At 43.2% G+C, this 11214-nt stretch overlaps 1 protein-coding gene across 3 annotated transcripts in view; it reads right to left on the reverse strand.

Annotated features, from left to right (window-relative positions):
- The window catches only part of FAM171A1 (family with sequence similarity 171 member A1), a 66179-nt gene that overhangs the window by 9199 nt on the left and 45766 nt on the right, over positions 1-11214 (reverse strand). The gene's annotated exons all lie outside the window — the stretch shown is intronic.

The following is an 11214-nucleotide window of genomic DNA, read 5'->3' on the forward strand; positions in this document are numbered from 1 at the left end:
CCGCATTGCGAAACCTGGAGAAGTGAGAATTTTGATGGGTGGCTGAGTTTTGGTGTGCAGATAATACTTTCAAGAAAGTGAAAACTAGGTAAGTTTGCCTGCAAATGTGAGCAGAATTGAATTTCTCCTCCACCCTTACTTTCTTCGTCACAAAAGAAGAAGAAGAAGAAGAGTTTGGATTTGATATCCCGCCTTTCACTCCCTTTAAGGAGTCTCAAAGTGGCTAACATTCTCCTTTCCCTTCCTCCCCCACAACAAACACTCTGTGAGGTGAGTGGGGCTGAGAGACTCCAAAGAAATGTGACTGGCCCAAGGTCACCCAGCAGCTGCATGTGGAGGAGCGGAGACACGAACCTGGTTCCCTAGATTACGAGACTACCGCTCTTAACCACTACACCACACTGGCTCTGTTCTTATCTAGGTATCTCTGCTGGATGCATCGAGGAGGAGACGGCAAGAGCTGGCGAGTGGATTCCACCCAGCTCCCAGACAGCCCCATAATCAGTCACCCCAATTAAATCTCTCTAAGTTCCTGTAGGGAGCCACCTCCTGCCAAAAAACCTAAGATGGAATCTTTTATCAACGCCATGTTTATCTTTGAACATGCCAGAAAATGGGTCCAAAGTATAAATAGAATACACTGAGGAGAGGGGAGGCATATTTATTTATTTATTATTTATTTGTGTTTTTTTTTTAAAAAAACCCCTCTAAATCTCTGCCTGACAGTTTCATATGAACTAAGACACAGCTCTGGTCGTTTTATCATAATAACGCTGGCCTAAAAAAAACACACCACCTAGTCACTCAATATATACATTTTTATCCACATAGACAACGGAACTTCTTAAAAAAAACAAAACTGGAATTTTCCATGGAAATACTGCAGCTGGTTTTTATAGGCCAATATCAATGATCATTTGGCTCCAGGAAAACCCAGATGAGATAATGCTTTCTGATTCCGCTCCAAACATATGCTATCAATATTATAATACTTTAAAAAAAGAAAAGAAAAGTGATGTAATTGTTTGTGAGGGGACAGAGTTAGCAGGTAACATCCAACCAAGGTACTTTCCTTTTCCTGCTAAGGAAGACATTATTTGTCTCAGCAAGCCTACCCAAGCATGTAATATCAACATGCAATTTTCATGGGTATGCTTTTCTTTAAATGCTGCTTTTATTTATGTTTAATCTTTCTAATGTTAACTTTTTTAAACGTTTGCTTTTAATCAATTTTTTTTTAAAAAAATCACATCTCATATTCTTCTTTGTAATCCGCTTGCAGGCCTTCTGTTGAGTACGTGGCATATAAATATTGTTAAAGGAATAAGGGAATGCTGCTCTTGCTGCAGAGAGGAAGGAAGATTATGCAGCACCTAGCTAAACTATGGCACCTGCTCCCACAGGAAGCAGCGAGGGCCCCCAACCTCAATGGCTTTAAAAGAAGATGAGACAAACTCACGGAGGAGAAGACTATCAGTGGCTACTAGCTATGACGGTTATGCTCTGCCTCCACAGTTTGAGATAGCAATGCTTCTGAATAAAGATAAAAAAGTAAAAGGTAAAAGACTCCTGGACGGTTAAGTCCAGTCAAAGGCGACTATGGGGTTGCAACGCTCATCTCGCTTTCAGGCTGAGGGAGCCGGCGTTTGTCCACAGACAGCTTTCCGGGTCATCTGGCCAGCATGACTAAACTGCTTCTGGTGCAACGGAACACAGTGATGGAAACCAGAGTGCACAGAAACACCATTTACCTTCCCGCTGCAGCGGTACCTATTTATCTAATTGCACTGGTATGCTTTCAAACTGCTAGGTGGGCAGGAGCTGGGACAGAGCAACAGGAGCTCACCCTGTTGTGTGGATTCGAACCACCGACCTTCTGATTGGCAAAAGCCCAAGAGGCTCAGTGGCTTCGACCACAGTGCCACCTGCATTCCACCGGCTGCTGGAGACTACAGGAGGAGAGAGTGCTCTTGTACCTGAATCCTGGTTGCAGATTTCCCACAGGCATGTGGTTGGCCACTGTGAGAACAGGATGCTGGACTAGTTGAGCCACTGGCCTGATCCAGCAGGCCCTTCTTATGTTTTTAAGAATAGCAATTTTTCTATACCAGTATTTTTGGCTGGTATATTCTGCCGCACATCATTTACCCAATAATGGTGCATTAATGGTGGATTTATATTACATATTATTCTGTTTTATTAGTTGTTCTGCAATGCTTTTCCAATGTTACCACACGGTTGCTGTTTTGAGGGGCCCCTTTGCATTATACAGCGCAGCTAGGGCTGAAAAATAAACAAGTTAAGTGGGAATATTTGTGGTATAACAAGCTACAGGATTTCAGCAGGAAGTTACGGGACACGCGGTGATAGGAAACAAGCTAATGTGTTCAACCCCAAAACATTTGAAAGCACAAGCCGTATTGAAAGTGGGATTGTGTAGAACCGCCATGAAACCACAAGCACGAGGCATAATGAATACGTATTAAAAATGTGTGTCTGGAGGGGCCGTACGTCTACACTGAGTGACTACAAAGCCCCCTGACACATTCAACAAATGTTTAACCAATGTGCAAGTGATGCCCCATGGCCTCATAAAATAACAACAACAAAAACAACAACAACAACAACAACAACAACAACAACAACAACAATAATATATTACTTGTACCCCGCCCATCTGGCTGGGTTGCCCCAGTCACTCTGAGCGGCTTCCAACAGAACATACCATATTTTTCGCTCTATAAGACGCACGAGACCACAAGACGCTGTGGTATAGCCGAGATAATTGGATGGCATCCAAGTTAAAGTCTTAGAGTAGACACATTAAAATGAATGAATATGACTAAGTTAGGCCCATTAATTTTAATAAGTCTATTCTGAGCAAAAGTTGGCTAAATACAACCCACAGCCTTCAGTTTCTGCTCCTGGGACCACAGATTATCTCACCTTCTCCCATACTGGCAGCTAGAGAAGACGTCCACTTTTATTAAGGCATGCAAGGTGATGGCTGTGGGAGGGGGAAGTTAACAGCCTGGAAATCCAATGTTCTCTGCATGCACAAGTTCAAATTCCACTCTTCTGTGATTTACAGAACAGGCTCAACAGCAGAGCACACTTTGCATGAAGAAGTTCCAAAGTTTAATTTTTGACATCTCCATTTCAAAGGTACACATTTAGCAGGATTGGGAAAATATCTTTGGGAGCTACAGCTAAGTCAGAGTAGGACCAGGGGTGAGGAAACCGTAGTCTTTTCGATGTGCCAATGGCCAATGTTCAGGAAATATAGGAGATGTAGCCCAAAAGCATTTGGGAGAACCATAGGTTCTCCAACCGTGGTATAGATTTAGGGGGCCTAGGCCAGATATTCCTCCACATGTATGTGTGGGCAGCTGTTAGAATTCATTTTTGTCCACCTCCTGCTCCACTTGGTGGTAGCCTGCACAACGTTTCTAGGAAACACACACAGGTACGGAGGGAACAAAAACAGAACGATCTAGCATGCAGCACTTCGAACGTTAACTCTCCACTTCAAAGTTATATCCCCACCTTATAGGGATTAACATTATGGTCAACTTTTCTTTCATCTTTTAATTACATTTTTTAAAAGGAAGAAGTTTAGCATGGAGAATTCCTCCAATGCGGGCAAATTACCTTCCCCATGAAGAGTTAAAACATTTATCATCAAACCAGGCAGAACAATGCCTTGCCATCAATCAGCCCGAGAAAGCTTTCCTCAAAAAAATATATATATAGGGGGTTTGTTTAGAGTAGAAAGCTATCAGTGGAGAACATAAAACACTTCAGAAGTTCCTCCTAGGCAATTACAGCAGTGGCAACAGTTCAGCCCTAAAGGTTCTCCCCCTGCACCCCCCTGCTCCTGTAATACATAGGGGGCTCCGACCATTGTTCTGAAGTTACCAGGCAACAGAAGAAATAAGCATATATCGTCTGAGATCATACTTTCATTACTCCTGCCTTTCACTGACTATTTTTTCCTAAAGGCTTCCAGCCAGATGAACCATTTTATCTTCAGCCTGCTACCCTTTTCATAGCACAAATATCATGGCTTGGCAAACAACAAACATAGGAAGCTGCCTTGTACCAAGTCATGGAGGAAGGGCTATCAGTGGCTACTAGTCATGATGGCTATGCCCTGCCTCACATCACTTTTACACATCACTTGGGAAGACAGGCAAACTCATGCCAGTGTATTGCAAGTAGCAAAGATCACCAGCGTCGAAGCAATGATTCTTCAACATCAACTTTGTTGGACTGGTCATGTTGTGCGGATGCCTGATTATCGTCTTCGAAAGCTACTACTCTGAACTTAAAAATGGAAAGCGTAATGCTGGTGGTCAACAAAAGCTGTTTAAAGACTCTCTCAAGGCAAATCTTTAAAAATGTAGTATAAACAGCGACAACTGGGAAACACTGGCCTGCGCGTGCTCCAATGGGAGAACAGCCTTTACCAAAAGTGTCATGGACTTTGATGATGCTCGAACTCGGGACGAAAGGGAGAAATGTACTAAGAGGAAGGCACACTTAGCAAACCTGCACCGTGATCAACTCCCATCCGGAAACCTATGTACCCACAGTGGAAGGACGTGCGGATCCAGAATTGGCCTCCACAGTCACTTACGGACTCACTGTTAAAACTGTGTTTATGGAAGACAATCTTACTCGGCTACGAATGATCGCCAAAGAAGAAGATGTTCTGCCTCCAGAGTTTGTAGGCAGCAGAGCTTCTGAATGCCATTTGCTGGAAGACACAGGAAGGGAGCCTACTCTTGTGCTCATGTTCTGCTTGTTGAAATCCCACAGGAATCCGTTCAGCCCCTGTGAGAATAGGATGATCTGTGATTGGCCTGATCTAGCAAGCTCTCCTTATGTTCTTAATAGATCCATCTAGCTCAGCACTGTCTACATGGACCAGCAGCAGACCTCCAGCCCTACCTGGAGATGCTGGGGTCTGAACATCTGCAACAACAACAAATTATTTATACCCCGCCCATCTGGCTGGGTTTCCCAGCCACTCTGGGTGGCTCCCAACAGAATATTAAAAACACGATAAAACATCAAACATTAAAAACTTCCCTAAACAGGGCTGCCTTCAGATGTCTTCTAAAAATCAAATAGTTGTTTATTTCCTTGACTTCTGATGGGAGGACGTTCCACAGGGTGGGCACCACTACCAAGAAGGCCCTCTGCTTGGTTCCCTATAACCTCACTTCTTGCAGGGAGGGAACTGCCAGAAGGCCCTCGGAGCTGGACCTCAGTGTACGGGCTGAATGATGGGTATACTTCAGATGCTCTACAACGTATCGATGGGCTTCCCTACTTTGCGTGCTTTAGGATAACCAAATTAAAAATCACACATGTACACTTGTTCTGACATGCAATCTATATGATTTTTGCTAAGTGCAGGAAAAGAAATCCCTCCCCGCAAAGGATTACTGCTTGATTCATTACTAAAATCCAAGTTGAACTTTTCATTTTCCCCCTCCTTTGTTACCGCTGTCATTTTAAGTCTGCATTTCCGTTGTATGTTTAAATTACCTGTCTAATACTGAACAAAAGAACACAGCTCTTCCCTGCACTTAGCAATTCTAATTACATCTGAAGGAGGAGGGAGGGCGAATTATGCACACAGGTAGCTTTCCATTGTTTTTGCCCCCTAAATGCTTTTTTTTTCAGGGGTGGGGGAAAACTACGAAGGAAGAACTCCAGGGACATTATACATTATACTGCAAATTACTGCTTCACGGTTGGCATAGACTATACTGCTTCCTTCTCTGGTGAAAAAAAGAAAAGAAAATATAAATGCAAAGGATTCTTTTTCAGTTGCAACTCTTCACGGTTAGCGTTCAGACACCACATCACAGCCACCACCCCAGTTCACAATTCACACTGTTTTGATTAGAAGCGAAACCTATAAAGGAAGGCAGCCTCCTGGGAGATCATCTGATTTGCCTGGCAGAGGCCATAAATGCAAATCATGGGCAGGGAGTGACCGTAGCTCAGTGGAAAGGGACATGCTTTGCATACAGAAGGGCCCGAATTCAAACCCTGCCGTCGAAAAGATCAGGTAGCAAGGGATCAGCCCGTGGTTGCCAGAGCAGGCAATATTACAAGAATTGACAAGTGAGTAGTTTGGCCTGGTAGCAAGGCAGCTTCCAAAGCTTATACCCATCACTCAGGTGTACCTGAACTAATTTGTATGAAAACACCAACCTCCTCCAACCTGGTGCCTCCATCAACTCAAATCAGCCTCAGACAGCATGATCAATGGACAAGGATGATGTTGTCCACAAAACCCGGAGGGCACCAGGGAGGAGAAGGCTTTGATTTGCAGCGGGGAGATCCCTGTATATGCATACAAATCAAAATTAAGGCTTTTTAGGATCTCAGGACTGAGGAAAGATTTCTGCCTGAAACCCTTGAGAGCTGTTGCCAGAGACCTACTGAAATTTCACTGAAAACGGGGATCTGTTCCTTGTAGGCTTCAATCCCAATGCAGCATAGACATGCCTTATTTTACCTACAGCAACAGCCTCTTCAAGGCTGTTTTCTTTTTGGTGGCTGTCTGCAGTCTCTGGCTCAGCTCACACCATGGTTTGTGCTAACCACGGTTTAGAACCCAATGCCATGGTTTGAGCTTTGGAATGTTCAACAGGCAAACCACGAGTCAGAGCTGCTACTTTCGTTTTTTGTTCTTCAGCACTCAGTGTGTAATGTGAATACATTCCCTCTGCTACCATCACCATTGTAGGAGTAGGTGTAGTTGTAACTATGGTTTGTCAATTCCAAAAGAATGCCAGACTATAGTTAGCACAAACCTTGTTTTTTTTTTTAATTTTTATAATAAATTTTTATTGGTTTTACAACATATATTAACACACAAAAACTAACAATTCACAACATAACACATTAACAAACAAACATATAAACACGTATAATTTCATAACCTTTTTTTCTTAAACCTTATTTCAACGACTTCCCCATACCTCCCTTTTCTGCATCCCTGTTTTAAACTTTTTCAGCAACCCCTAATTTCAATTACTTATAATTCAATTTCTTTAATCCTTTTTCTCTTACCCAATCGTTTATCGTTGCAATTCTGTTTTACGTTACCCATGACATTTTAGCACTCATTAATTTTACAACAGTTCTTAAGATAAACTTTAAATTTCTTCCAGTCTTCTTCCACCGTCTCTTTCCCTTGGTCACGGATTCTGCCAGTCATCTCGGCCAGTCCCATATAGTCAATCACCTTCGTCTGCCACTCTTCCAGCGTGGGTGGTTCTTGCGTCTTCCAATACTTTGCTAAAAGAACTCTTGCTGCTGTTGTAGCATACATAAAGAACGTCCTATCTTTCCTTGACACCAATTGGCCTACCATGCCCAGGAGGAAGGCCTCTGGTTTCTTGTGAAAAGTACACTTAAGTACCTTCTTGATTTCATTATAGATCATTTCCCAGAAGGCCTTGATCCTTGGGCACGTCCACCAAAGGTGGTCGAAAGTACCTTCAGTTTCCTTACATTTCCAGCATTTATTATTGGGCGTATGATAGATTTTTGCAAGCTTGACTGGGGTCATGTACCACCTATAAATCATTTTCATAATGTTCTCTCTTAAGGCATTACATGCCGTAAACTTTATACCGGTAGTCCATAACTGTTCCCAGCAGTGGCGTAGCGTGGGGGGTGCAGGGGGGGCGGGCCGCACCGGGCGCAACATCTGGGGTTAGGGCAAATCCATGGGTTAGGGGGCGCAAATCCACGGGTTAGGGGGCGCAAATCCACGGGTTAGGGGGCGCAAATTACTTGCCTTGCCCCGGGTGCTGACAACCCACGCTACGCCACTGGTTCCCAGTCAGCAAACATAATGTCATGACCAATGTCTTGTGCCCATTTAATCATAGCTGATTTAACCGTCTCATCCTGTACGTTCCATTTCAACAGCAAGTTATACATTCTTGACAAATTCTTAGTATTGGGTTCCAAAAGCTCTGTTTCTAATTTTGACCTCTCCACCTGGAAGCCAATTTTCCTGTCTATAGTTAGCACAAACCTTGGTGCACAAATCCACTCCAACTCATGGCTTCCAAATATAGTTTGCCAGTCAATCATAAACCAGAATATATCAGCTAAAACTACACACTAAACCACCTATAAGGTTCTTTAACCATGGTTTGGTATGACATCAGCACTGAATCCTCATAATGCTAAACCACACATCTAACTATGCTTTACTATGATCACACCTGTCTGTTTTGTCTCTCTCTCTGCTCTTACAAGGGGGGGAAAAGCCACAATCCCCTACTTAGTGTTATATCAGACTCAGAGACTGTGCTACAACAAACCACAATAAAAAATCAGGAACAAACATCAGCTACAGATCATGGTTTACTTGAAGCAGAACAAACTACGACCCCTAGTTCAGATGTAACGCTAAGCCAGGGGCTGCAGTTTGTTTCTTCTCAGCATGTGGAAAGGAGCAAAAGAACCCTCTTAGGTACATTGATGGCAAACCATTAACTATGGTTTGCTGTGATGTGCAAATTGGACTGCTGTGTCTATAGGGGGAGGTTGAGCTGCAAGTGCTGTATGCAACTTTGGCTTTTACACCTGCACTTCAGAAAATCAAACCAACATGTCTGCAACCTTAGCTTTTAATTTCTCCTTCCCAGTAAAACCTAAACAGAACGCAAAGCATTCAACACAGCAGCAGATCTTTTCCTCTCTACACCACAGCATGTCTGCTGCCTTGCAATTATATTTGCCTCCATTGCATTATGTAGTTGCTGCAACTGATTTAAAACTATTTGGGGGGGAGTTTCATTTCTATAGCAACCAGGGAATACCTCACTCTTTAGAAATGGTTAAATCATGTAATCCTTGGGTAGGATAGTCTCTCTCTTAATTTCAGAAAGAAGCACTTAACAATGATATTCTCTTAAGGCAGAAAAGGATGTCCAAAGCAAGTTATCAGAAACTGCCAGATAAAAAAACAGCATGAGCTGTGAACTTTGCAGCGGCTCAACTTCCCCTCTGTAGCTTGAAAACAATAATCATATAACAAGCAATCTGATGTTGTTAACAATGTTGTTTCGGTAGGCACAACAATAAACGGCTTGGCTAAAGTGACTACAGTTGTACGTTGGTTTTCAAACAGCTTAGTTCTTGAATGTTTTGGCTCCCGAATGCCACACACCCGGAAGTGATTGTTCTGGTTTGTGAACTATTTTTGGAAGCCGAACGTCTGACGGGCCTCCTACAGCTTCCGATTGGCTGCAGGAGCTTCCTGCAGCCAATCAGAAACCACACTTCCGAATGTTTTGGAAGTTGGATGGACTTCCGAAATGAATTCTGTTTGACTTCCGAGGTACGACTTGTATGGATGAAAGATAATTTCTTAAGGTGTGTTTTGTATGCCGCTGTGGTCTTTTACCACAGTTCTGCTGTTCATTTGCACACTTCTGTATACATTTGTGTACCTTAAACTCAAACACATTCACCACTGGGTAGGTGTACACATCTGAGGACTCTGAGGCTGGAGACAAATGGAAACAAACGAAAAACATTCTGGGAGAGGCAGGGCTTTTCTACTACCTCCCCAAATATTCCTTTTGTCCCCAAAGCTGATCAAACAAGCTTTGCAGTTTTTTCCCCAACCAATACAGAATCTTCCAAAGCCTGTTTACCAAAGACAAAAGCAGGATGAGTTGTGCCCATCGCAAACAGTAACACTTTGAAAAATAAAAGAAAACTATCTGATCCTGGCCCTTCATTTGAAGGGTACTGCTGTGACCTCTTTTACTGAGACTGGAGTTGTAGTCCTGTCTTGTAGCTGCGCTTTTATTGTTGTTCTTAATTGGTTTTAACTTAAGCTGCTTTGGGTCACTCTGTGAGAAAGCAACGAAACAACAACAACATGTACACCACATGCTACCTTTGCCAAATTTTGGATCCAACAATATAAAATGTATTTGTTCGGCATTTATTCATTCAGTTTATATTTATTCATTCAGTTTACTCCTCTTTTAAATCCAGTGGGCTGTAGGACTTCCCTTCTCCACTCTCCTCACCACAGGAAAAGGAAGTATGAAAACATGAGGCCCATCTCCAATCTTTCCTGGTGAAAATCTCTGGGGAAAGCAATAACTGACGTTTGTAGGTATTGTACATTCAGTGCCAACTGTGCGCATTGACTCAACATGTCAAAATATGTCAGGCACTTTCTGAGGATCACCTCCAAACTCTTTATCCCAAAGCGGTGCAGGTAAGCACCTTCAGTACACTAAGCCGGTGAGCAGCACCTTGGCATGCAAACGATCCATCACAATTACTATTGGATTAACTGGCGCTCGGTTTAGATTTACTCAGAGGGGGTCACAGTGGTCTATTTTGCACGAAATAGAGCTAAAAACACGGTTATGGTCCAGGATGTCGGCTAAGTGTTCAGGAAAAGGAGGATGTGAGCCAAGAATGGTACACAAGAAGCTGCATCTCGCGGAAACCGAAAAGGAAAGAGCACACAAGAGCAAAGCACGCAAATTCCCTTTCCTATCATGCAGACGAAGCCAACAAATGCTACTTCTGATACTGTTAAGTGCCTGCAAAAGTTTTGGAGCGGACGCACTGCTCAAGCGATGCATGTCTCAAAATGTCCTGCTGAAATCCTGTAACTTTTTAATATTGCAAATGTTCTGGGGGAGCGGGTGGGTTGCTCCACTTTAGTTGTGCTGTAGTGCGAAAACACCCCAATGGCAATGCAACAACATTGGGGAAGTGTCGCAGAACATCTAATAAAGCAGAATGATGTGTGGACGGCCCAGTATAAATCAAACCACTAAAGCTCTATTATCGTGTTGCAGAACACACCTGCCAAAAGCGACAGCAGTCTGGAGGGGCTCCTAATGATGTTGCCATAGAATGTATTCAGGGTGAGGCACAAGGAGCAATCCAGGAGCAACCCATTGTCCTTGGCCTGTTTGCATACGAGGCACAGCAAACATTGGCAAAGCTGCTTGAGCAGGAAGAGGAAAGGGAACAAGTCAAAAGGCCACTGATGGACTTCTAACAAACATCAGAAATAATTCACATTGCGCTATAAGTCGGTGAATGTCATCGAGTCGTGGGAAATCTGGCAGGCTACCTTTCTATCTCCACCTGTACATTAACATCACAGGCCAATGGATGTATGCTTACTTT

Source organism: Podarcis filfolensis (genome assembly GCF_964270895.1).
Source record: "Podarcis filfolensis genome assembly, chromosome: 12".
NCBI classification, from domain to species: domain Eukaryota; kingdom Metazoa; phylum Chordata; class Lepidosauria; order Squamata; family Lacertidae; genus Podarcis; species Podarcis filfolensis.